This window comes from Plecotus auritus, assembly GCF_963455305.1.
Source record: "Plecotus auritus genome assembly, chromosome: 2".
NCBI classification, from domain to species: domain Eukaryota; kingdom Metazoa; phylum Chordata; class Mammalia; order Chiroptera; family Vespertilionidae; genus Plecotus; species Plecotus auritus.
In genome coordinates, this window is record NC_137771.1 from 89,030,189 (window position 1) to 89,057,389 (window position 27,201).

The 27,201-nt window shown below is 45.0% G+C and overlaps 2 pseudogenes across 2 annotated transcripts; one reads left to right on the forward strand and one right to left on the reverse strand.

Annotated features, from left to right (window-relative positions):
• Positions 1 to 23,774: 23,774 nt before the first annotated feature.
• LOC308240859 (small ribosomal subunit protein uS15-like) lies at positions 23,775 to 24,229 on the reverse strand (annotated as a pseudogene). The gene has a single exon. The product of its transcript is annotated as a small ribosomal subunit protein uS15-like (transcript).
• A 681-nt stretch (positions 24,230 to 24,910) lies between these two features.
• On the forward strand, positions 24,911 to 25,548 carry LOC308242217 (PRELI domain-containing protein 1, mitochondrial-like; annotated as a pseudogene). Its single transcript has one exon. The product of its transcript is annotated as a PRELI domain-containing protein 1, mitochondrial-like (transcript).
• Positions 25,549 to 27,201: the final 1,653 nt, after the last annotated feature.

Genomic DNA, 27,201 nt, shown 5'->3' on the forward strand with positions numbered 1-27,201 from the left:
CCTGACCTCCTGGTTCATAGGTCAATGCTCCACCACTGAGCTACACCAGCTGGACTCCAAGTGTATTCCTAATAAATTTGCTTGCTTTGCTTTCTTTCTTTCTTTTTAACATATTTTTATTGATTTCAGAGAAGAAGGGAGAGGGAGAAAGAGAGAGAAACATCAATGATAAGAGAGAATCATTGATTGGCTGCCTCCTGCACATCCCCTCCTGGGGATGGGCCTGCAACCTGGGCATGTGCCCTGACCAAGAATCAAACCGTGACCTCCTGGTTTATAGGTCGATGCTCAACCACTGAGCCACACCAGCCAGGCTTGATTTACTTCAATATTGTTGTCTGTCACTCATCTAAATTCTTTCTCTCAAGCTGACAAGAGCTGAGGAGGAGAGAGCCACCTTTGACACAGGCAGCTCTCTGGTAACAATTTCACTAAAATAGCTACACTTAGAATTTCATCTCAACAACTGGCTATAGAAAGGGGAGCAGAAGAAAAGAGCTACATTTTTATGGATGTGGATAGATACTTGTCTTATTGTTGGATCCATATGATGCCCAAAACACGTTTCCCCACGCTCATTTCATCATGACATCACCTCTGGGCCCAAGTTAGGAATCAGGGAAGCCAAAGAAACTTTCTCAGAGGCTATGAAAGTCTGGTGAGTTTGTAGAGAAAGAGCAGCTTGCGTTAAATTGATTTTAAGTGCACTTGAGGTTCCTTTTTCACTATTCAACTGCTTCCCCACCTTGGCTCTTTTGCTCTTTTTCTTCCTTTCTTCCATGTATTTACTATTTTTGAATGCAGTACTCTGTTTTACCCTCATCAATATCTTTGTAACCACAGGAAATAACCTGGAGCAACAAGGCTTATAATAGCCAAGGAGTGGGGCAAAAAGAGCCCTGAACTGTGGGTGTCACAAAGTCTCCATTGGACCACAGCCACTCTTGGAGCCCTTGAACAAGTCATTTGCTCCCACACATCACAGCTTCCTCTTTCATAAATGTGAGGAAACAACGCCTGCAGTTACTCAGGGACCTCCAACCCCCATGAGTGGCTTCCTTCCTAGCCAGGACACCCACACCTTGGGGTCTTGGTTTTTCAATTCTAAAACCAAGACAACATCAATCTCCTGGTGGAGCTGGGAGGATTGCAGAAGCAATATACATAATATCAGACCTTGCAGGAAAGCCATGGGGGAGAAAAGAATGCCAGGAGTAAATGGGGAGAGTTGCCATAGTTTAACATAAAATAACCAGAAATAGGATAGCAGGAAAATGCACAAAAAAGCTTGTTCTTTCCAAGCAGTCAATTAAATACCATTGGGGCAATGCAAAACAGAGCAAAGAGCTGAAAGATGAATAGCTCCTCAAGATTAGGTCAAGTCTGTGCCCAGAAGACGCATTCTGGTTTCATTTGCACATGAAACGTTACCTGACAGCCAAGGCTTTAAATGCTAATGGCTAAAGGAGGAGTCTGAGCCCAAAGACCTTAGATGTTTTAAGTCTAACCTGTCCCTGCTCAGAAAGTCTTCCAGTTAGAGTTTTGGCTGGATTTTAGAGTCCCTATTTCTTCCTGAAGCCCACAGTCTACCAGGAACCCACTGATGTCTCCTCTCTGCTTGGCCAATCCACCTCTGGATGGAGAAAGGTCTTTACCAGGGACATAATCAAAGGCCCAAATTGAAAAAACTAGGGATAATAGAAAAGTAGCATTGCATTTGGCAAAACCTGAATTTACTTAGTAAATCTGTCTTTAATTGTGGAAGATGGATTTTACTAGAATTGAAAAAATACCTCATTTCCTTTTTAGATAGTCCAGGACTTTATTTTCAGCTTTACCTATTATCAAAGGAAGTTCATACCTCATAGGAATCTTATGGGGAGTGACTAATTAAATAAAGTATATTTTAAACACCAGACAGGGTCAAGTACTTTATTAAACTCTGGAAACATTTTCCTCTTCCCTGAAGGGAACAGAGGAACATAATACAAACCAGTAAGTTAGAAATGAACATGGTCCTTTAATAATGAATTAAAAGTTGGAGCTAAGATCTATATGGATACTAATGATATAACAAGACAAATAAAAAGTCATCGTCCCCAGTAAGTACATCACAAATTGAAACACTATACTAAAATGCACTATTAAAAAAAAAACCTTTTGGAAATAAAATCTTATGTACCACACATACCATAGAATACTATGCAGCAGTAAAAAAAGAAGAATCTCTTTAAAAAAGAAGAGGAGAAACCAAGATGGCAGCATAGGTAAACACCTAAACTGCTGCCTCGCACAACAATATCAAAACTACAACTAAAAGACAAAACAGACACCATCCAGAACCACAGGAAAGCTGGCTGAGTGGAAATTATACAACTAGAAGGAAAGAGGAAAGCACATTGAGACTCAGAGGAGCTGCAAAAGGCTGAGGTACAGAAACGCGTGCACATGGAGAGGACGGGTGGCTGAGTGCACGGGCGGCTGAGTGCGTGGCTGGCTTTCCCAAGCGGGAGGGAGACGGAAGCTCCCGACTGCGCTGAACTCCAGTCCCGGGCGACACTCTGGGAACCCAGACTCATTTGGGGGGAATCTGGACTGTCAGGAAAAGAGAAAGCACAGCAAGACTCAGGGGAGCTGCAGAAGGCAGAGGTATGGAGGCGCACACGTGCAGAGAGGACTGCCTGCTGAGTGCTCAGGCGCTGAGTGTGTGGCTGTTTTTCTAAAGTGGGAGAGAGACGGAAGCTCCCGACTGTGCTGAACTCCAGTTCTGGGTGAGTTCCTGGGAACCCAGACTCATTCAGGGAGAAACTGGACTGTCTGGCAGTGGGCGAAACTCAAGGGCAGCTTTCTCTCAGACGTGCTGGCAGCAATTACCGAGGAACACTGAGATCCAGGGGCCTCATAGGGCAGGGCTGACGGGAAGCCAATGCTGTTTGCTCCTCCCTGAGACTCTGCCCCATCGAAGCTGAGCACAGAGGCTTTTGCAATTTTGCAAGTCTTGTCTCATAAGGTTGTCTCCAGCACAGAAGTTCTCCCAGCATAGACACAGCTGATCCTCACAGACAATTGGCCTGGAGGTCAATTCCTCCCAGTGATACCAACAACAATCAAGACTTAACTACAACAAGGCTGAGCACACAGTCCACAAAGGGGTGCACTAAAAGTGTCCACCTCAGGTAACAGGGGGAGGCCGACCCACTGGGCCATATAGGACACCTAGCACACAAAGCTACTCGACCAACTCAGGGAAGCAGCGAAAATGTGGAGACAAAGAAACAGATCACAAACAAAAGAAATGCAGGAAAGCAAATGACTGGATATAGAGTTCAAAACCACGGTTATAAGGTTTTTCAAGAATTTCCTAGAAAAGGCCGATAAATTTAGAGAGACTCTTGTGGATATGAAAAGGGACCAACTAGAAATTAAACATACACTGACTGAAATAAAAAATATTATACAGAGACCCAACAACAGACTAGAGGAACATAAGAATCAAGTCAAAGAATTGAAATACAAAGAAGCAAAAAACACTCAACCGAAAAAGCAAAAAGAAAAAATAATCAAAAAACTTGAAGATAGTGTAAGGAGCCTCTGGGACAATTTCAAGCGTACCAACATCAGAATTATGGGGGTGCCAGAAGAAGAGAGAGAGCAAGATACTGAAAACCTATTTGAAGAAATAATGACAGAAAACTTCCCCCACCTGGTGAAAGAAATAGACTTACAAGTCCAGGAAGCACACAGAACCCCAAACAAAAGGAATCCAAAGAGGACCACACCAAGACACATCATAATTAAAATGCCAAGGGCAAAAGACAAAGAGAGAATATTAAAAGCAGCAAGAGAAAAACAGTTAGTTACCTACAAGTGAGCACCCATACAACTGTCAGCTGATTTCTCAACAGAAACTATGCAGGCCAGACGGGACTGGCAAGAAATATTCCATGTGATGAATAGCAAGAACCTACAACCAAGATTACTTTACCCAGCAAAGCTTTCATTCAGAATTGAAGGTCAGATAAAGAGCTTCACAGATAAGAAAAAGCTAAAGGAGTTCATCACCACCAAACCAGTATTATATGAAATGCTGAAAGGTATTCTTTAAGAAGAAGAAGAAGAAGAAGAAGAAGAAGAAGAAGAAGAAGAAGAAGAAGAAGAAGAAGGTAACGATAAAAATTATGAACAACAAATACATTTCTATCAACAAGTGAATCTAAAACTCAAGTGAATAAAAAAATCTGATGAACAGAATAAACTGGTGAATATAATAGAATCAGGGACATAGAAAGAAAGTGGGCTGACAATTCTTGGGGGGAAAGGGGTGTGAGGGGTGCGGGAAGAGACTGGACAAAAAGCGTACACCTATGGATGAGGACAGTGCGCGGGAGGTAAGGGCAGAGGGTGGGGTGGGAACCAGGTGGAGGGGAGCTATTGGGGGGAAAAAGAGGAACAATTGTAATAATCTGAACAATAAAGATTTATTAAATTAAAAAAGAGAAAGCAAAAATAATAGAAAAAATAAAAAAGAAGAATCTCTTACCTTTTGAGACAACATGGAGTGAACTGGAGAGTATCATACTAAGTGAAATAAGTTAGTCAGAGAAAGACAAGTATCACATGATCTCGCTCATATGTGAAATCTATGTAACAAAATAAGCTGATAAACTAGTGGATCCAGAGACATAGAAGCATGGAACAGATGCAGTATTTCAGAGGGAAGGTAAGGGAGGGGGGGGGGGAAGGTAATCAACCAAGGAATATATATATATATATATATTTATATATATATATATATATATATACACACACACACACACACACACACACACACACACACACATACTAGAGGCCCGGTGCACGAAATTTGTGCACCTGGGGGGGGGTGTCCCTCAGCCCAGCCTGCACCCTCTCCAATCTGGGACCCCTCGAGGACCCCCACTGGGATCGGGCTTAAATGGGCAGTCGGACATCCCTATCACAATCCAGGACTGCTGGCTCCCAACTGCTCGCCTGCCTGCCTTCCTGATTGCCCCTAACCGCTTCTACCTGCCAGCCTGATCACCCCCTAACCACTCCCCTGCCAGCCTGATTAATGCCTAACTGCTCCCCTGCCAGCCTGTTTGCCCCTAACTGCCCTCCCCTGCAGTCCTGGGTCCCCCCCAACTGCCCTCCCCTGCAGGCCTGGTCACCCCTAACTGCCCTCCCCTGCAGGCCTGGATCCCTCCCAACTGCCTTTCCCTGCAGGCCTGGTCCCTCCCAACTGCCCTCCCTTGCTGGCCATCTTGTGGTGGCCATCTTGTGTCCACATGGGGACAGGATCTTTGACCACATGGGGGCAGCCATCTTGTGTGTTGGAGTGATGGTCAAATGCATATTACTCTTTTATTAGATAGGATAGAGGCCTGGTGCATGGGTGGGGGCCAGCTGGTTTGCCCTTAAGGGTGTCCCGGATCAGGGTGGGGGTTCACTTGGGGCATGGGCTGGCCTGGGCGAGGGGCCTGTGGTGGTTTGCAGGCCGGCCACGCCCCCTGGTGACCCAAGCGGAGGCCCTGGTATCTGGGGTTTATTTATCTTCTACAATTGAATCTTTGTAGCCTGGAGCGGAGCCAAGCCTTCTGCTTGCTCCGAGACGGCAGCCATTTCTGTTGGGATTTATGTACCTTCTATAATTGAAACTTTGTAGCCTTAAGCAGAGGCCTGGGCTGGCCAGGGCTGCAGAAGCTTGGCTTCTTCCATCATCGCGGGCAACCCTAGCCTCCTGTTCTTTCCAGCTCTGTGGCTGCCGTCATTTCTGTTTGGATTTATGTATCTTCTATCATTGAAACTTTGTAGCCTTGAGTGGAGGCCTAGGCCGGCAAGGGCAGGTGGAAAGCTTGGCTTCCTCCATTGCCGGGGAAACCCAAGCCTCCCTCCTGCTCTCTGTGGCTGTAGCCATCTTGGTTGGGTTTATTTGCATATTTGCTCCTGATTGGCTGGTGGGCGTGGCTTGTGGGTGTAGCGGAGGTACGGTCAATTTGCATATTACTCTTTTATTAAATAGGCTATATGGCCCATGGACACAGATGAGGCCATGCATATATGGGGCAGTGAGGGCCTGGGGTTGGGGGCAGGCTGGAGGGAGTCAATGGGGGGAAAAAGGGGGTGTATGTAATACTTTCAACAATAAAGATTTATTTAAAAAATAAAAATCTCATGTACCATAATCAAATGACTCATTCAACAAACATTTTTTGTGTACTTACTATACACCAGGCTAGGTTCTGGAAATATAAAACATAATGTAGCCCAAATGAATACAAGCCTACAGGATGTTAAACTGCAATGGGGGATTACATAGAGGTAATGCTGCAGAAAGACCAACTCCCTCCAATCTCCCTTCTGTAATTTTCCAGTAGGTTGACTCCTACCTCCTCTCTCAAGCAGTTCCCAGGAGGATAAAATTGCCAGGAAGCATGGCCTACAGTGAGCACTTTCCTTCTCTTTAAGGTAAAGGCAGGTTAACCAAGTTAACTGCAGTGTTTAGAAATAGAATAACAAAAGCTGGAATGTGGAAACACAAAGTTCTGTGGCCTTCAGTTCCACCTCCAAAGGCCTGGCCTTTAGAGTCTTTGAGAACCTTATCTTGATGTCTCAAGTGACTAAGGTCTAGGTGCCACCAATACCAGCTTATCCTGAAACGTTATAAAAAAAATTACACAAGGAAATAACTGCCATTGAAGTAGCTGGATTACTCACTAGGACACTCTAATACAGGGCTCCTGGTCATTATTCTCTGGTAGTTACCTGATATTATCCTCCAGTTTACCCATCCAGAGGCCGCTCTTCCCAGAGAAGGAACTTTTGGATTCCTTTCACAGACCTGTTGTGCTTTAGGTTCACCCTTAAATTTAGTTCCAGCTGGGAAATCCTGTAGCCCCAGGTCCAGAGTGACCTCTAACAGATTTAGCTCTGCCTATGAGGGAAGAGAAATCCCAGGTGGAAATGCCCTGGGCTGGGAGTTAGAAGACTACATTCTAGTCTCCATAGTGCAGGTTCTGTATCTTCAGCAAGAAACTTCCCCCTGAACCTCAGGCTCCTCCTAGGGCAGGCAAACAGGAGGCCTATGTGTTTTTCATATGTTCTTCTAGGAATGAATTATGATTCATATTTCGGGAAAGAAGCTAAATGCTATTATGCATTTGGGGAAGTTCAGAGCTAGTCATCCTGTTGCTGGTGGAAGTAGGGTTCTTCCATGGAATCACAAGAAAAGCATTTTGGGGACCCTCACATAGGAGAATGAGGTGTGGTGGTAAGATTTATTGGAGTGAAAATAAATCACTGCTCCCGGGTACCCAATGTCTCATCCACGACCAGGTGGCTTAGCCCTGTCTCCCTGCAGAAGTCCTGGGCTTGGACTGCCCACCAGGAGGGTCAGGATCCAGAACTGTAATGCCATTACCCAAAATTACCCTAAGTTCTGGTAGTCCAGCATAGTCTCTGCCCCAGGCTGCTCTGCAGTGGGCGCTGCATTGCTGCACCCAGGCCTGCGCTAAGAGCTATGATTGGAGCTGTGCTTGGAGACCTGGGGCTGCTATGGAGAGAAAACGAATGTGAAGGAACAGGTGAATGCACTAACAAACTCCCTAGGAAGACTGGCCTTTGTTAAGCTTTGATTATATTACCTCGGGCTTGGGAGAGAGCAGGCTTTCTTTCAAACTAACCCATCTCTTCGAGGTTTGAGCTGGGTCATCTCTCTATCCAAACCAGTCTTTTCCCCAGGTTTTCAGTCTAGACTCCCCCATTTTATGTCACCATTTTGGCTCCTACTGCTCGTGCCCCAAAGTGTGGCTTCGCCGTCTGGTTTCTACTGCACATGCACTTACCTTCCTCTGTGCCATTCTGGCGTTTACTAGGCATGCACCCAGCAGAGGAATTTCCCCTTCATTGTTCATTCCTCACCCCATAGTCTGAGCCAGCGGACTGCTTTTCCCTGTGGAGATTGGAAAGCCGGTCTTTTCTCCCTACATGGAGGTATGTTAATCCCCTTAGTGGAGATTCAGCTATCCCCTGGGGTGTCTGAAGCTGTAACTTCCAGACTTAATCAGGTTTAGGCTTAGCCAGTTTTGTGTCCTTTTCTTTCCTTATCTAACTAGCTGCCTAACTATCTAATCAGTGATAATCTCTTTTTGACCCACCTATATGGCAGGGCAAACCTCTATTTACTAAACATCTGCTTTCCTTATCATTTGACGCCCCCAGGGTACCTCACCTCATCCCTAGCTCAGGGTCTGTTATATACCCATGTTCCCTTTCATCCCTGAACCTTTCATGCAAGGCGGTCTCTGACTCTCTCATATATGTGGGGTTCCCATTCATATATATGTATGAAATTTGGTTATTTTCTCTTGCTAATCTGTCTCATGTCTATTTGATTATTAACTCAAAAAGAACCTTGAGTGCAGAGGAAAGTGTCTTTCTCTTCCACACACTTATTCAGGTTCCTCTTTTCCATAAATGGTTTGAAGCAACTTATAAAATTCAATGGAGTTTACGTTTTTTGTGGGAGTAGAGCTAAGAGAAGCTGAAAGAACAGCAAATCAACAATTCTTAAAATTACCTACTGCTGGAAAGACTAAAAGAAGCCCAACTCTTTTAACAGAGTGTCGAGGTAAGACCGTCCAAATCTGTAGAGTTTATTAGAGTTTGAGCCAAAGGACAGCTGCCAATTCAGGGTACTCTTCCCATGTGAAGTGAGGATACAGTGTGTGTCTGTCTTGCAGCCCCCTTCCCCAGAAATAATCACTGATGTCATCTTTGAATACAAGGGATAATATATTTCTTCCACTTCGGGCAGTCTCAGTTGTCACGAGGCAGGTCACCATTGACAAGTACAGCACCCAGAATTGTTCCATAGTAGTGTTTCTCTTTACCTAAAAAATAAAAATTCATAGACCTTCATAGCTGGAAGGAATCTTGCAGATTATTTAGACCAACTCATTCAATTTACAAATGGGGAACACTGAAAATGAACTATACCTAATATGTTATCTCACTCTTTTCTCTGTTATGTCACTGATAGCCTGTGAGGTAAGAATTGACATTATATACATTTTGTACGTGACATTGAAGTTCTTATGTAGGCTGACTTGCCTGAGAGCCAATAATGAGTTAATGGTAGCATCAGGACTGGAACTTAACTCTTCTGATTTCACAGGCCTTCTACCTGGAATATTCTGTCCCCACACCTTTTCTTGATGAGTTCCTCCCATCCAGATCCATCAGGTCCCCACGTGGCACTGCTTTCCTAGAGTCCCTTCCCTTCCCTCCCAAGTCTGGGTTAGGAGGCCTTCCACTTGCCCTAATAGGACCTCGTACCCTTGTAATGGCTTGTTTGCTTGCTTCATTCATCATTAGCTCATTCTGTCTACTGATCACTGTATTTTTATCACCTAGCTAAGGCTAAGCACTCACCATTGGATAACTCCAGTTACTCTTCCTCCTCTATACCAGGGTCAGCAATACTATGGTGGGGAGTGGGGAAGGGGGTGTGGAGTAACCAATCCAGCCGCCACATGCTTTTGTACAACCTGTAGCTAAGAATGGTTTTGTATTTTCAAATGGCTGGGGGGGAAAATCCAAAGAAGAAAAATATTTTGTGACATGTAAAAATTACGTGAAATTCAAATTCAGTGTTCATAAATATAGTGTTGTTAGAATGCAGTCACACTCATCTGTTTACGAATTATCTGTGGCTGCTCTCACATTGCAAGGGCAGAGTTGCTAGTTACAACAGAAACCATCTGGCCACCAAACCCTAAAATATTTACCATCTGACCCTTGACAGAAGAGCTTTGCTCCAATTACTGAGGCCTCGGCTAAGCACATGTTTTTGCTACATCAAGATGACTGTTTTGGACTTGGCATAATTTTACAACTTTCCCTTTGTTTTCTAGATTTTCTCGTAAATGACATCATATTTAGTAGCATGGCATGGGCTTTGAAGAGATACTTGCATGCTGGTTCCTAGCTGTGTGACCTTGGCCGAGTTGCTCTATCCTTCTGTTTCAGTTTCATTGTCCGTAAAATAAAGATAATATCAATATAAATGCTAGCTTTATTAAAAAAAATTATTGATTGATTTCTTTTTAGAGAGAGAGGGAAAGAGAGAAAGAGAGAGAGAAATTTGTTGTTCTACCCATTTATGTATGCATTCATTGGTTGCTTGTTGTAACCCCCCTGACTAGAGATTGAACCCACAACCTTGGTGCATCGGGATGACCAACTGAGCCACTTGGCCAGAGCCAATGCTAGCTATTATTGTTTCCTGCACACGGCCACTTTTGAATTTACCTGCATGCTAATGAATTGGAAATTCAGCACTGCATTTTGCCTGACTTCACTGTTCCAAGATGTGGTGCTGCCACATAGTGGCCGTATACAGTGTAGCTTGACATATCTTTCCTGGTTGAAATCTTGTGGATGAGAAGTAGGGAGAATTTTTTGGAATTACAGCATTTTATTTCCCACTAGACAGGGAACAACTTGAAGGGAAAAGCATGTCTTCGAAGACATAAGGAGTGCTCAACAGGGCATTTGAGGGGCACTGGAAAAGTCACGTCTCTCAAGGTCTCCATCCCACAGCCAGCCAAGGTTTCCACAATGACATTAAACAGGTCTCATAAGGAGGCAATTGTTTGAGTTATTCAAGAAAGATAACAGTGTCTTATTAAGCCATTAGCAGTCAATAACACTCAGTAGAGTTTCTGAAAAAAAAAAATGGGGCAAGTGCAGGTTAGATTAGATCAGTGGTTCTCAACCTTTTTAATGCCGCGACCCTTTAATACAGTTCCTCATGTTGTGGTGACCCCCAACCATAAAATTATTTTCGTTGCTACTTCATAACTGTAATTTTGTTACTGTTATGAATCGTAATGTAAATATCTGTGTTTTCTGACCCACAGGTTGAGAACCGCTGCTGTAGAGCCTAAGACCATCGGAAAACACAGATATTTACATTACGATTCATAACAGTAGCAAAATTACAGTTATGAAGTAGCAACGAAAATAATTTTATGGTTGGGGGGGGGGTCACCACAACATGAGGAACTGTATTAAAGGGTTGCGGCATTAAAAAGGTTGAGAACCACTGGATTAGATAGAAGAAAAGCAAGCAAGGGCTGGCGTATGGGTGCTATTGCAGATCCCTTGGAAGGTGCTGCGTGGAGGGCAGCCAGGAGAGAACGTGAAGGCTGTAAGACACACATGGGGTCATGAACCATCACTTACATTATTCATTTCAGAATTAAAGATTTCTTAAAAATAAAAAAATTCCCAATGTCCTAGGCAAACACACATGGAAATTACATAGTTTCATTTTAATGCATTTCATGTACTTTGATTATCAAATTTTAAATTCTCACTATTTTTCTCTGGAAAAGCAAATGGCTATATAAGAGAATAGTCCACAAATAGAACTGGAAAGAAGTTGAAAGGTCATCTTGTCCCACCCATGCTGTCATTTTACAGAAGAAAGCAAAATGGAAAGTGCCTTGCCTAAAGTCACGCAGCTATCGGGCACCGGACCTGGTCCCTGCTGGCCCAGTGCGATACGCTGATTCCAGAAAGCTTTCCTACCTTCCTCTGACAGAGAGGACTTCAGAAAACAAAAACCTACAAGCCCTTCTCTAGGCTCACCTCACTAGGCAACTGAAGGACAAATTAAATGAAAGCTGAGATTATCCTAACTTCATGAGATTGGTTCCTATAATCAGTTTTTACCCTCAGAAACCTAAGCTAAAGACAATATTTGTGCTTTTAAAAGAGGCTAGTAAAATATTTGCATTTTCAAGCACAGCATGATAACACTAATTTGGGTTAACCTTATCAAAATTAGGTAAATAGATCCAAAGTAAAACAAACATGATTTTAGAACCTTTGTGGCCAAAGTCAACAGGTACATTCAGACCCCTGTTAAAGGCACCCAATTCTAATAACATTGATATTTATGAATGTTCTCTAAATTCTTAGTTATTTTCTAGAATAGATTATTTCTCATGAAAACAAGAGTTAATTCAACACATCAGCTTATTTCCAAGCACTTACTCAATGTCTCTAGCATGAGGTCCTATTGCAGACTCTTCACCCCTTTGCCCTGCCATCACCCCCACCCCTGGCCTTCCGTATTTGACATATTCTTGCATTTCTGTAAAATTAGCTAGAATGGAAGAATAGCTTTTACTCAGGTGCACAAACTGCAACAGGAAAATCTGACACAGAATCCTTTTCTAGTTTCTACCACTGAAATCTGAAACCTGGTAGAATTCAAATTCTACTCCTAACCACTGGCATTAAGGACTTGCTAAAGCATTTATTTTATTGTGGTAAAAAGCACATGACGTAAAATTTGCCATTCTAACCATTTTTAAATGTACAAGTGTATAATACTAACTAAACATATATTGTTGAACAGAGCTCTACGACTTTTCCCCTTGCATAACTAAAACTGTATACTCAATGAACAACACCCACATCCCCTCCTCCACCCCACTCTATTCCTGGTGACCACAGTCTACTTTTCTATGAGTTTGACTACTGTGGATACCTCAAATAAGTGAAGCTTTTTTTTTTTTAATCCTACCCAAGGACATTATTTCCATTGCTCTTTAGAGAGAGTGGAAGGGAAGGAGGGAGGGAGAGAGAGAGAAACATCAATGTGAGAGAGACACATCAACTGGTTGCCTCCCACATGGGCCCCAACCGGGGTAGGAGATCATAGGGGATTATGCCTGCAACCTAGGTCCCTGCTCTTGACCAGGAATTGAACCCAAGGCCTTTAGGTGCACCGGCCGATGCTCTAACCACTGTGAACCCCTGCCAGGGCTAAGTGAAGTCTTTTGTGACTGACATTTCACTTTAGCATAACGTTTGCTGAAGCATTTTTGACATGAACTGGTCTATCTAATAAATGTGAGCTGAGAACCTCCTATTGGCTAACATTCCGGGAAATCTGTATGTAAAACAATAGAAATAGCAGTTTGGATTTGTAGAGTGTTTTCACATCTATTATTTCATTATCATTTAAAGCAAGGTTTATCCATCTCTGCACTATTGACATTTTGGACTGGGTAATTCTTGGTTGTAGGGCTGTTCTATGCACTATAGGATGGCTAGCAGCATCCCTGGTCTCTACCCACTAGATACCAGGGTTGAGGATTCGATTCCTGGGCAAGGGCATGTACCTGGGTTGTGGGTTTGCTCTCCGCCCCCAGTGGGGCGCGTGTAGGAGGCAACCAGTTGATGTGTCTCTCTCACATCAATGTTTCTCTCGCTCTCTCTCTTTCTCAGGTGAGGATTAACAAAAAAAGAAGAAAAAGAAAAAGGATGAAGTTTGTCCTGGCTAAACAGCTTGGTTGGAGTGTCATTCTGATACTCCAAGGTTTCAGGTTGGATCCCCTCAGTCAGGGTACATACAGGGAGCAACCAATGACTGCATAAGTAAGTGGAACAACAAATTGATGTTTCTCTCTCTGTCTCTCTCTCTCTCCCCCACTCCCTCTCAAAAAAGGGGGGGGGGATAAGTTTAACACATACTGTGGAATGAGAGCTTCTCTTCCTGATAGGGGAGCAGGTGACAAGTCTATATGTGACTCTGAGTGTTGGAGGATGGGAAAGAATGGAGCTTACCCTCCCCTGAAAATGATTTATTAACATAAATAAATAAAAATTTTTAAAGGGGGAAGTTCCACATTGGCAAATAGAGCTGGCTATCTGAGAGGGTGTTGCAGGAATTACACCTGAGGAACTATTGAAGCCCAGTTCGTAGTGCATCCAAGACTCAATAAATACCCCTGACCCTTCTTCCCTCCACTTCTGGGAAGACAATGAGAAAAAAAGCACAAAGGAATTTTCTCTTTTGTAAGAAAGTTCAAGGTATTTCCCCTTATAGAAATATCCCCACAAAATACAAATGTCAGAAACAATGAAAAGGACCAAACCCAGAAAGATAAATCTTACCTAATAATAGACAAACATGTAAATTGACCGTACCTCCGCTACGCCCACAGCCAATCAGAGTGAGTATGCAAATTAGAAGGCCAAAGATGGCGCTGCCCAGCTGCTCCAGGCACGGAATGGCCAGGCTGGGCAGGATGCCTGCTGTGAGAGGGAGGGCGGGGGGCGAAGGGATCTACAGGAGCGGAGTGCTGCAGCGAAGACAAGACTGCAGACTCTGGAGTCTGCAGCAAAGACGAAGAAGGCAGACTCTGGCAGGAGTGAAGGCCAGGGTCCTGGGTGCCAGAGGAAAACCGGTGCTGGAAGCCAAGGGAAGGAAGGCCTATTGCACAAATCTCTTCGTGCAACAGGCCTCTAGTTTATAAATAATAAGGACTCTAAAATGAAAAAAAAAAAAAAAAAAAAGACACCCACCCGAGTCAAATTAAGAAAGCATTTTGACACTGAAGGGGAAGTTTGGGCCACGAGATAAACAAGGGACACACTGCAGTGAGGGTTTCAGAACGCCGGGACTTTCAGCAGCAAACACAAGATGAACAAACTACCAACAACAAATTCTGCAGAATTGAGGGAATGTGGAGGAGTGCCTGCTATGGCTGCCCTGGCATGTGCTATTCCGCTTCCGTGGTGGAAAAGCTGACAGTCCCTGGGGTAAGATCCGGGAATAAAGGATGGGCGCAGGGGTCCTCAAACTATTTAAACAGGGGGCCAGTTCACTGTCCCTCAGACCATTGGAGGGCCGGACTATAGTTTAAAAAAAAAACTATGAACAAATTCCTATGCGCACTGTGGGCCCTGGACGAGTCGGCTGCTAAGCAGGACAGGCAGCGGCACCCGGCGGGCTGGATAAATGTCCTCGGCGGGCCGCATGTGGCCCACGGGCCGTAGTTTGAGGACGCCTGGTGTAGGGTGTAGAGTTCCCTTTTTTTGATACATAGACCCCTTTAAGAATCAGGTGAAAGCTGTGATCCTCTCTTAAAAAATAGATAAACTGAAACAAGTTCAGAGTTGCACAAATCTATCACAGTCTACCCTGGAGGCCCAGGTTAAGAACCCCTTATTTCCACCACAAAGCAAACGATAATGTGACTGGACAGAGGTGCTAGCCAACCCTATGTGGCAATCATTTTGCAGTATGGTCTCAAGTCAACATGTTGTAAACTTAAACTTCGACAATGCAAGATGTTAAATATATTTCAACTTTGAAATATATATATATATATATATATATATATATGTATATATATATATTATATATATATATAATTTTATTGAGTTCAGAGAGGAAGGAAGAGGGAGAGAGATAGAAACATCAATCATGAGAGAGAATCACTGATCGGCTGCCTCCTGCATGCCCCACACTGGGGATCGAATCTGCAACCTGGGCATGTGCCCTGACTGGGAATCAAACTGTGACCTCCTGATTCAGTGGTCGGCAAACTGCGGCTCGCAAGCCACATGCGGCTCTTTGGCCCCTTGAGTGTGGCTCTTCCACAAAATACCACGGCTTGGGCGAGTCTATTTTGAAGAAGTGGCGTTAGAAGAAGTTTAAGTTTAAAAAATTTGGCTCTCAAAAGAAATTTCAACCGTTGTACTGTTGATATTTGGCTCTGTTGACTAATGAGTTTGCCGACCACTGTCCTGGTTCATAGGTTGATGCTCAATTACTGAGCCACACCAGCTGTGCTATTTCAACTTTTTAAACTGCTTGAGTGAGACTGGAGGCAGCTGGCAGAGCAAATCCCTTGGAGTCACCACATTTCTCAGCCTTGGCTGCATATGAGAACTTTGGAAAGTATCGATGTTGGGCCGCACCCCAGAAAATGTGAATGAATTGGTCTGGGTGCAGCCTGGGTACCTGGAGCTGTCACTCTCCCCCGTGGTTCTCAGGTGCCATCAGAGCTGAGAACTGGGATGTTAGGAGAAAGGACTCCAAGGACCAGTTTCGGGGGTTGGGACGCGGGGGGGCAGTGGCATGAGCTGTGTGTGAGGGAGGGGGCGGCAGAACACTGTCAAACAAAACATAAAACAGAATCCAAACTTGAAAAAGGTTACCCCACTTGAAATCAATAAACATGGAATAATGAACACGGTGCACAAAGGAGTAAGTGGTGATGGCAAAGATTGCTCTAAACGCTGTGGTGGGAGGCAGTGGCATTTACAGAGCTCTCAAAAGCAGCCTCAGTGCAAAAGACAAAGGCCGAGTGATGCTGAAAATGCACTTCCCAGGAAACCCAGTTCACAGCAAACTGGCATTAATAATGAGCCACAGCAGAGGCTCGGATGGAGCCAGAAACGGAAAGGAAAAAAGCCATTGACTAATGGTGTTAGTTTCCGTAAGGCTTTTCCCAAGAATTTGGAAATCAAATATTTCCCGGAGAGAGTTAGACTGAAACCAACTCAGAATAGATGGCAAGAGATGGGACTTGACTGTGACTGCTGATGCCAACACACCCAAGGAGAGAGGGGAGGATGGTGAGTCTTGGAGAAGGCGTCCTCGTGTCCATCGGAGAACTGTCCGGGGAACCAGTGCTCTGGCTGAGGACTGCAGTCAGCATGAGGAGACTGGGGGACATACTCAGACCTCAGATACTCCGATGCAATAACGCTTCCTGTTCTCATCGCAAGCTCATCACACCGCCTCTGACTGCACTTCATTTCCGTGTGGCATGCCTTCAAACTACGTGCTCTGGGCGGAAGGCATTTCCAGTCCCTTTTGTGTATGAAAATGGTGTTCTGATGGTGTACCTGTCTTTGAGGTTTGATAAATACCTATTTCCTGACAGAGTGGCTCTCAACTTTCTAACAAGCTGGATTCTGAGCTTGAAGGGTTGAGGAGCAGCTTCTGGATGATAGGAGATGCTAAATCCCTGAGAAATACCTTCTTGGCATGGTCATTGGCTTTCCTTCCCGTTCCCATTGGAGATTTCTATCAGAGGTGATGGAAAATGCAGGAACGCCTGTGCAGCATTATCATCCCTGAAGAGAATCATTTATGTCACATTGTAGCTTAAAAGAAAAGTCAGAACTGGCTGGTGTGTTCAGTGGTTAGAGCGCCGGCCCATGTACAGAAGGGTCTCAGGTTCGATTCCTGGTCAAGGTCACGTACCTGAGAATAAGCACACAGAGAGAAGGCAGACAGCTTAATTTTGCCTGCATCTTCCTATCCCCAGAACTGGCACTGCTCAGTGCCAAGAGGGAACTCCCAGCCAAAATGAGTTCTCACCTGCGGGAAAGGAAGAGTGGGGTGGCAACCAGCGTTCCCAGCCTATATTGGGGAACCATTTGAAGTCCCCACTCAATTTCATCCCATTCAGGTGGGCAAACTGAGGTGTGTAGAAATGGTGATATGTTGGCAGCTGCCCATTGCCTTCACTAGCAGAAAGAGGTGGACAAGGAGTCCGGAAGGCTGGTTAACCTTGAAGGCTCTGGCAAGGGTCAGAGCCATGCACCCACTGTCTAGTTGAGACAAAGGGAGCTGAAGCAACTTCCACCTTTTAGTCTTATGTAAATCCTTGCTGATGGGCTACCATGGAGCTATTACTAGAAATTGCCTGCCTAAGGGCTATAGGTGGATCCCAAACCTGAATAAAAGGGATCGCAAGGCCAGAGCAAAGCGGAGTCCTTCCTCTAGAGCTGGGCTCCCACCTGGCCCCCAATATTTCCAAATTAATATTTTCTAGTCTCTTTCATTTGCGTGCAGCCTCCTCCAGAACCCGAACCATGAACCTGAACCCTGAACCACATGAGACATGGGGGTGGACACTCGCAGTGATATACAAGGGAAAAAAGCAGGGACTAGCAGTAGCAGCCACACAGTGGACACAACTGCAGTTCACAGTGACCTGCCAAGCAGACAAACCCAGCAACTTTCACCACTAAAGAAGAAAATGGCGGACGGCACAGTGGCTTCTTCATCTCCTCTCTCCCCCCCACCCCGCCCCCAGTATTCACACTCAATGTCTCCAGCAGCCTGAGTCCCTCTCCTCTCCCTCCCCACCTGCTGGAGCCAGAAAGCCACTGGCAGCCATCCCAGGCCCCCATGGCTGTGTGAGTGCAAGATGTCACCTAAATACCCTTTAACCATGCACACACTTGGGGCAGCATCTCCAGCTTTGCACTTGCATGCTACCTACCTGACACCTGTCCTGTCACCCACCACATCTGCATGTACTTGCATCAGGAAAGATTGCACAACTATGGGAAAGCTTACCTGACAACCAGGGCATCTGTAGCTACTTGCAGGCCCAATTCAGGCCCTGTCTTCTGCCGCTGATCAGCATCACGGTGCTCATATGCAGCTAGTCCCCTTAACTTAGACCCATGTGTGGTCAGCTCAACCTCTGTCACTGGCATCCACTGCTGTGAGACTCATGGCAAGACCAAACAGCCTCAGTAAGTATCAGGGTCCTCACAGCTACCAGTGCACCTGCAGTTGGCCCCAGCCCTTGCTGCTTGCTCTGGTTCCCACCACTATGTATATGTCTGAAACCAGCCCCTGGCACTGCACAGCCACTTGCAACTGCCCTCTGAAGCTGAGTGTGTGCACACTACTGGCTCTGGCCACCATCTCTGCCTGCCCTGGTTGCTAGCTGGTGGCACCTGGAAGAATGGCTGAGGATCCCAACAGCCACTGAATCTACTGTGGATCCCCGATTCCCATCCAGCTCTTGCCTAGTACCACACAGCTGCCTATGCTCTGGACTCCAGAGACCTGAGCTGAATAGACACCATGTGCCTCCCTGAACTCAGTGTCACCACACACCTCTGTAGTTGGCTTTTTGCACCACTAGACCTGGATTTACAGCAAGTACACACCAGTGTGTCCCTACCTACAGGTGAAAGTCTCCCCTTACTTAAGTCAGTCCATAAAGTCTGGAAAGAGTTACTGCTTCTTTAAATACACAGATACCTATGCAAGGCTACAAGGGTCATTAAGAATCAGGGAAACAAGACTCCATCAATTGGAGTAAATAGAGTAATAGAGTAAACCTCCAACTGGCCCCCCCAAAATGGAGATTCAGGTATTGTCCCACATCCAATTCAAAGTAATTGTTCTAGAGCTACTCAGAGAGCTACAAGAGAACACAGATAAACAATTTAGTGATATCAGGAAAACAATCCCAGAACAAAATGAAAAATTCAACCATGAGATAAAAGACATTAGAAGGAAGCAAACTAAAATTTTTCAGCTGAAGAATACAATGACTAAACTGAAGAACTCAATAGAAAGTTTCAATAATAGATCTGGCCAATTGGAAGAAAGAATCAATGAGCTTGAAGAATTGCTGGCTATCTTAACAGGAATTGGTTACTTCTAATATGCAAATGAGGGAGGCAAAAACCACAAGGAAGGAAGTAAAGGCCATATATGTCCATGTGGCAGTTGTATTACTGGATGTTTATGGCTCTTGAGCTGAGTTGAGCAAAAGGTTTAACAATTTAACAGAAGCTCTGAGAACTGAGGCACAAGATGTGAATAAGGCTCTGCTTCTTTAATAGTCTCCCAACTCTAAGTTATTGTCGTAGCCATGCGTATTCTATTTTGTTTTTGTCCATTACCACCTGCTTTTCTTCTCCCAGTTGTTAAATGAGTTGATAGGAAAGGAGGGAGGCTAGTGAGCCATATAGCAACTTAACCTGAAGAGGATAGACAGGAGTAACAGAAGAAACAGGAAGTACCTAAAGTAGAGGGTAGGGTGGAGGGAGGGATTTCCTGTACTAGAGCCAAGAGGTGGAGGTGAGTGGACACAACACCATCCGAGTCCTCTGGTTCATCACTCATGAACAAGCCACCATTTAGCCATCCTGGATCCCATAAGCCTCTTGAACAGAGGGAGAAATACCTGAATACTTTGTATCAGAATAAAGACATGAAGGACAAGGTGGTTCTTTACAAAATCAGGAGGGGATGTCACCATCCATGGGTCATCCTATCTAATAAAAGAGAAACATGCAAATTGACCATACCTCCGCTATGCCCACAAGCCATGCCCACCAGCCAATCAGGAGCAAGTATGCAAATTAACCCAACCAAGATGGCGGCGGCCATGGAGCTGGAGCAAGCAGGAAGCTTGGGTTTCCCCCGGCGATAAAGGAAGCCAAGCTTGCTGCCCACCCTGGCCAGCCCTGGTCTCCACTCAAGGCTACAAAGTTTCAATTATAGAAGATAAATAAATCCCAGATACCTGCTTCCAGCCGGCCCTGGCCTCTGCTCAATGAGGCGCTGGAAAAAAAAAAAAGCAATAAAGGAGGGGCTGGGAGCTTGGGTCACCGGGGGCCGTGGCCAGCCTGCAAACAGCCATCAGCCCCTCACCCAGGCTGGCCAGGCACCCCAGCAGGACCCCCACCCTGATCTGGGACACCCTTCAGGGCAAACCAGCTGGCCCCCACCTGTGCACCAGGCCTCTATCTATACTAATAAAAAGGTAATATGCTAATTAGACTGGGAGACCTTCCAGGAGACCTTCCGGATGTTCTTCTAGACAAAGCCATGGTGCCGGGGCCAAGGTAGAGGTGGTTAGAGGCCAAGAGGGGAGGGCAGTTGTGGTGATCAGGCCAGGATGGACGGCAGTTGTGGGTGATCAGGCTGGTGGGGGGCAGGGCCGTTGGGGGTAAGCAGACCAGCAGGGGGGCCAGTTGGGGGTGAGCAGGCCATCAGTGTGGGTCAGTTGGAGGTGATCAGGACAGGGGAGGCAGTTTGGAGTGAGCATGCCAGCAGGGGGGCAGTTGGGGGTGAGCAGGCCAGTGGAGAGGGAAGGTGGGGGCAAACAGGCCAGCAGGGGGGCAGTTGGGGGTGATCAGGCTGGCAGAGGGGGCAGTTGTGGGCGAGCAGGCTAGCAGGCAGAGTGGTTAGGGGCAATCAGGCAGGCAGGCAGGCAGGCAGGCAGGCAGGTGAGCAGTTAGGAGCCAGCAGTCCTGGATTGCGAGAGGGATGTCCTACTGCCGGTTTAGGCCCAGTCCCTGTAAACCTGCAGTAGGACATCCTTCGAGGGGTCCCAGATTGGAGAGGGTGCAGGCCGGGCTGAGGAACACTCCCCCACTGCACGAATTTCGTGCACCGGGCCACTAGTTTAATAATAAACTGTATGGCCCTCGCTGGTTTGACTCAGTGGATAGAGCGTCAGCCTGTGGACTGACGGTCCCATGTTCGATTTCAGTCAGGGGCACATGCCAGGAGGCAGCCAATCAATGATTCATCATTGATGTTTCTCTCTCTCTCCCTCTCCCTTCCTCTGAAATAAATAAAAATATGTTTAACAAATAATAATAAACTGTATGATTTGAGAATTTGATTTATTCGTGGGCCTTTCTGTACTGATCTCTGGGATAGCTTGCCTTGGTAGAATACTTGGGGCTGCATTGCATCAAGGTAATTTCCCCATAACAGAACTGGAAAGTGATCCACAGATTCTTCCTTGGTGATGAAGCCGTTTTTAGAAAGCAATGGCTTTTTCCTTCTTAAGAAGACCTGATCATGGCTGATCAACTCAGTTTAGTTAGAGACTATGCTCAAGGTCAGAAATCATGAAGAGTAAATCTTGTCACTAAGATGCATTTACTGAGGAAATTATTTTTCACATCACTGAGGGAAACTTGTCAACAATTAAGACTATTCTCAAGAGATGCAATACAAGAAACAATACCCAGTGAGGTGGCTGTTCCACAGCCAACCAAGTTATTGCTGTTCAAGTGGAGGGCATCAAAGTTTGAACTCCCTTAAAAATTCAGTATCTCCAAGACTGGAGCAGGTTGTCTAAGTGCCTTTAGGCATGCATTTTTGTGGATAGTAGAGAGCTCAAGGGCAAAGCTAGTTGATTCCTTAAACACTTAACAGAAAACTGGGACCTAACTGTGCTCCTGTACTGAAGTTGAAAACATGGATGCAGAAAGCTGTACCTGAAAGAACACTGGGTTATAGAAAATGTGCATAAAAACCACGCTGATTAAGTTTAGTTGGGGGCTGCTGTAATAAAAAGCCTTCTTCCCAGTTTTGGAAGAAATAATAAGCTTACTCGCCCAAGTTCTTTCAGTTATTAAAGCTGGGCATGGTAGAAAAGATAGTATGTTTGCCATAAAAATATGGGACACCAATTAGATCTGAATTTCAGATAAACAAAGAATACTTTTAAAATTTTCATTATAAGTTTTTAAATTAAAAATATTTAGCATAAGTATATCCAGAGCAGAGTTTGCATGGGATATACTACACTAAAAAAACTGTGGCAGCCCTAGTTGGGGAAGGCAGAGGTAGTTCAAGTACTAGCACACTCCCTAGAAGACAGCATGGCGAGGTTATCAGTCATGGTGCTGACAACTTGTGCCAGTGAGAACACATCCACAGATAAAAGTATTAATGGCAGTCCTACAAATCTTTGGGAAAAAGAGAAAGGAGAGAGGGTCATCCAAGAGCTCTCCCAAAGTCAACGGTTGAAACAGGAGCTCTTGGTACTCATAATCATCTTGAGCTCTCTTCTTTTAAGGCCACCAATTCTATTGGATAAGGGCTCCACCCTTATACCTCATGTAACCTTTACTTCCTAAAGGCCTTGTTTCCACATAATCACATGGGAAGTTAGGACTCTAACATATGAAGGGGGAGGGAGCACAATTCAGTTCATAGTAGGGAGTATTAAAAGACTGCGTGGGAGATTGTGAATAGGAGAATTTCAGCTGTACTCTTTGAAGATCTGGGAGCACTTGGATTAAGCTAGGAAATCTTTAATAAACCTGGGACCTGAGAATGGGTCACATCAGGTTGTATTTGTCTGTTGTATTTCTCTCTTGAAGGTTTTATGAATTTTTCTTTGTTTCTAAGGTTCTGAAACATCCGTGTGTTTTTTTCCCTATTTTTATTATAGTAACCCATGCCATTTAGCTCTGAAAATGTTTTCTGTTATTTCTTTGACAATTTCCCTTCTCTGTTTTTTTTTAATTTTCTCTTTATGGAATACTTATTATTTCTTGCATATTGTCAGGGTTTCTTTTCCATTTTCCATTTAATTGGGTTTTTTTGGTTGTTATTCTTGTTTTGCTCTTCTAATTTCTGAGTTATTTTCTCAATTTACCTTGCAAACTGTCTACTGAATTTTTATTCTTGCTTTCTTAGTTTTAATTTTCAAGAGTTTTTTCCCCCCTCAGATTATTCTTCTTCAGAGGCTTTCATTCTTGTTTCACGGACACATTATTTTTTCACAATTCTCTAAGAATATTCATTACTCTGCTCCCTGTTTTTTTTCTCTTTCTTCTCCCTTCTTCGTGTTGGCTTATTTGCTTTTATATCAGTTTTTACATTAGAGGTTTTCCTCAAATGTCTAGGGATTCTTGGTTATCCACTCATTAAAATATATATAATATATGTTTGTATTTATTTTAGTGAGAGAAGAAAGGAGAGGGAGAGAGAAACATTGATATGAGAGAGAAACATTGATCCGTTGCCTCCTGCATGCCCCCTACTAATGACCTGGAGATCGAGCCTACGAGCCTACAACCTGGGCATGTGCCCTGACTGAGAATGGGAATCGAACTGGTGACCTTTTGGTGCATGGATCCAGGATCAAACAACTGAACCACACCTGCCAGAGCGGTTACACGCTCATTTTTAAAAGTGAGGCACTAAAAGTAACAATACATATACACGCACAGACACACATATACACACATACACAGCAAAAAGATGACAGATTAAAGGCAAGGAAAACAGAATAGACTTAGGTCAACACTCCTAATGTTAATTGTTTTTTTTCCGTTAAACAATGATTTTATTACTTGAGTACATAGACATTTTATGCAACCAGGGCAGAGGCTGTGGATGACTCCTATTTCTAATTGGGGGGAGGACTCGTTTGGTTTTATAATATTAAGCCAACCGGTAAATACAGCTCTTGATCAGAATCAGACAGAGTTTAGCATCCTTATCCTTTCTGTTTCTCTTAAGATGCTTTGGAACAGCAACAGCTTTTGTAATTTAATGGTAGAGACCCTCAGGAAGATCAGGAGCAAGTCCTTTGGATTTAAGAATTCTCAAGATTTTATTGCCTGTCACAAAACCTACTTGTGTAACACCGTGTGAGTCACTCAGGATCACACCGATTTGTGAGGGAGTCAGGCCCTTCTTGGCCAGTTTGCAGTTCTGCTCCTTCAGGTCATCTGACGTCAATTTCAGCCAGGTGGAGACTCTGCAGAGGTAGGGCAGAGCCAACCGGGACAGGCCCTTCCCAGGAGCATGCATGCCACCCATGATGGCCGTGGACAGGCAGTGAAAAAGGCCTGGTGCTAATTCCTCTAAGAACAAGTCACTGAAAAAAACATTGCTTTAATAATTCTCATATCCTTCTAACAAGAATTTTACATTCTTTAAAAAATTATAAATGTGCTTTTTTTAAAAAATTTATCTTTATTGTTGGAAGTATTACAAATGTTCCCTTCGTTGTTTTCCCCATTGACCCCTTCCACCTGGCACCCACCCCTCTCAGGCCTTCACCACTTTTTTGTCTTTCCATGTAGATGATTTCCTTTTGTCAGCCAAAGGCCCCCATTTCCTGGAATTAGACTAGCATTAGTTATTTATTAGAAAAATAAATAATAAGGCATCTTCTCAGCTTCTAACATGCAAAATGGGGTTTTGCAGCAAAACAATAGACTTGAAAGCAGATTTTATGTGAGAGAGATTTTTCCAAATCCCTTTAGTTCTTATTTTAGTAAAACAGACTCTCAACGTGTAGAGAAAATAGCTATGGCCCGACAACTCCTCATGGTGGCGGCTGTTGGTTGGGTGCAGCGGGGCGGTGATTGAGCTCTGAGCTGGTGCCTGGCGGGTGTGCACTGAGCCCCTGCCTGGCCTCTGCGTTCCGCCCCCCCGCCCCCCTCGGGCTCTGCACCCCTGATGCTGCTCGGGTGCTGACCCCGCCCGGCGGGGACAATGGTGAAGTATTTCCTGGGCCACAGCGTGCTCCGGAGTTCCTGGGACCAAGTGTTCGCTGCCTTTTGGCAGTGGTACCCGAATCCCTGTAGCAAACGTGTCTTGACAGAAGACATAGTGCACCGGGAGGTGACCCCTGACCAGAAGCTCCTGACCCGGAGACTCCTGAGCAAGACCAACAGGATGCCCCGCTGGGCCGAGCCACTATTTCCTGCCAATGTTGCTCACTCCGTGTACATCCTGGAGGGTTCTATTGTGAACCCACAGAACCAGACCATGCCCCCTTCACCTGGAACATCAATCGCGCACGGCTGACGGTGGTGGAGGAACCATGTGCTTACTGTATACACTCTGATAATAGCGGCTGCACCGAAATCCACCGGGAAGCTTGGGCCACCTCTAGTGTATTTGATCTCTCCAGAGCTGTCCAGGAACTTGGGGTCTCGCCCAGTTCAAAAGCAATGTGACCAAGTCAATGAAGGGTTTTGAATACATTTTGGCCAAGCTGCAAGGTAAGGCCCCTTCCAAAACCTTTGTTGAGCCAAGGAAGCCAAGGGGACGGCACTGGCAGCTACAGAGAAGGCCAGGACCTTGCCAGCAAGGCAGCCACCAAGAAGCAGCAGCAGCAGTTTGTGTAGCCAGCCCTGACCCTGGGGCGGCAGCACACCACACCACCCCTGCACTCCCTCTGCCCTCCCCCCTGTATTTTATGATTAAAAGTCAACTTCCAGGCTGAAAAAATAAAATAAAATAGCTATGACATTGGAGTTAGGAAAGAGGAAGACTCGTGCAGGCAGCAGCCTGTCCTTCTGGCTCCAGAATAATGGGAAATAGAAGTGAGAAGAGGTGGAAAAATCAGATGGGCAAGTATCCCAGACTTCCTTCCTCTGGCCTTGGGCCTGGAGGGTGAGAGGTACATTAGATATTATGACTCATACAGTAAGTAGCGGTAGCCAAGGGCCCAAGGTGCTCTTGCCCCTGATCTCATTTGGAACTCTAGAAAATGACAATGTGATGTCACCTCACCTGTCAGATGGCTATCATCAATAAATCAACAAATGATTTGTTGGTAAGGATGTGGAGAAAAGGGAACTCTCGTGCACCGCTGGTGGGAATGCAGACTGCTGCAGCCACTATGGAAAATAATATGGAGTTTCCTCAAAAAATTAAAAATGAAACTCCCATTTGACCCAAAATCCTACTTCTAGGAATATATCCAAAGAGATAAGAAACACCAATCAGAAAGGACATATGCACCCCTATGTTCATAGCAGCACAATTTACAATAGCTAAGATTTGGAAACAGCCTAAGTGCCCATCAGCTGATGAGTGTATAAAAAACAACTGTGGTAGATTTACACAATGGGATACTATGCAGCTATAAAAAAGAAAGAACTCTTACCATTTGCAACAGTATGGGTGGAACTGGAGAGTATTGTGCTAAGTGAAATAAGCCAGTTAGAGAAAGATAAGTATCACATGATCTCACTCATATGTGGAATCTAATGAACAAAATAAACTGATAAGCAAAATAGACCCAGAGGAGAAACCAAGATGGCAGCATAGGTGAACACCTGAAATTGCTGCCTCGCACAACCACTTCAAAACTACAACCAAAAGACAAAACGAACATCATCCAGAACTACAGGAAGGCTGGCTGAGTGGAAATTCTACAACTAGAAGGAAAGAGAAAAGCACACTGAGACTCAGAGGAGGTGTGGAAGTAAAGTGTAGAGGTATGGAGGCCCGCAAGCGGAAAGGGCTGGCAACTGAGGACATGGTTGTCTTTTTCAAGTGGGAGGGAGACACAAGCTCCCAACTGCTCTGAACTCCAGTTCCAGGCGAGACTCTGGGGATCCAGACTCATATGGAGAGAAACTGGACTGTCTGGCAGCAGGCGGAACTCGAGGGCAGCTTTCTCTCAGAGGTGCTTGCAGCGATTATCGCAGGACACTGAGACCCGCGGGCCTCTTAGGGCAGGGCTGAGGATCAGCCATTGCTATTTGCTCCACCCTGAGACTCCGCCCCATCCAAGCTGTGCACAGAGGCTTTTGCACATGAATGGCCTGGTCCTTTGAAATCTAAAATTACCTAACAAACTGTAGCTGAGTCAGAGAGACCCAGGACATCCAAAAGAAGGCCCAAGGCCCCACAGCAACTTGCATTGCTTCACAGCTGGGCCTCATCTGGGCACCTCCAAAACCCAACCAAAGAAGAGGAATCTGCAGATCTCTCTGTAGCTCCTGCTGGGTGGCCTCAGGGAGAGGCTAAATTAGCACCTCCTTAGAGAT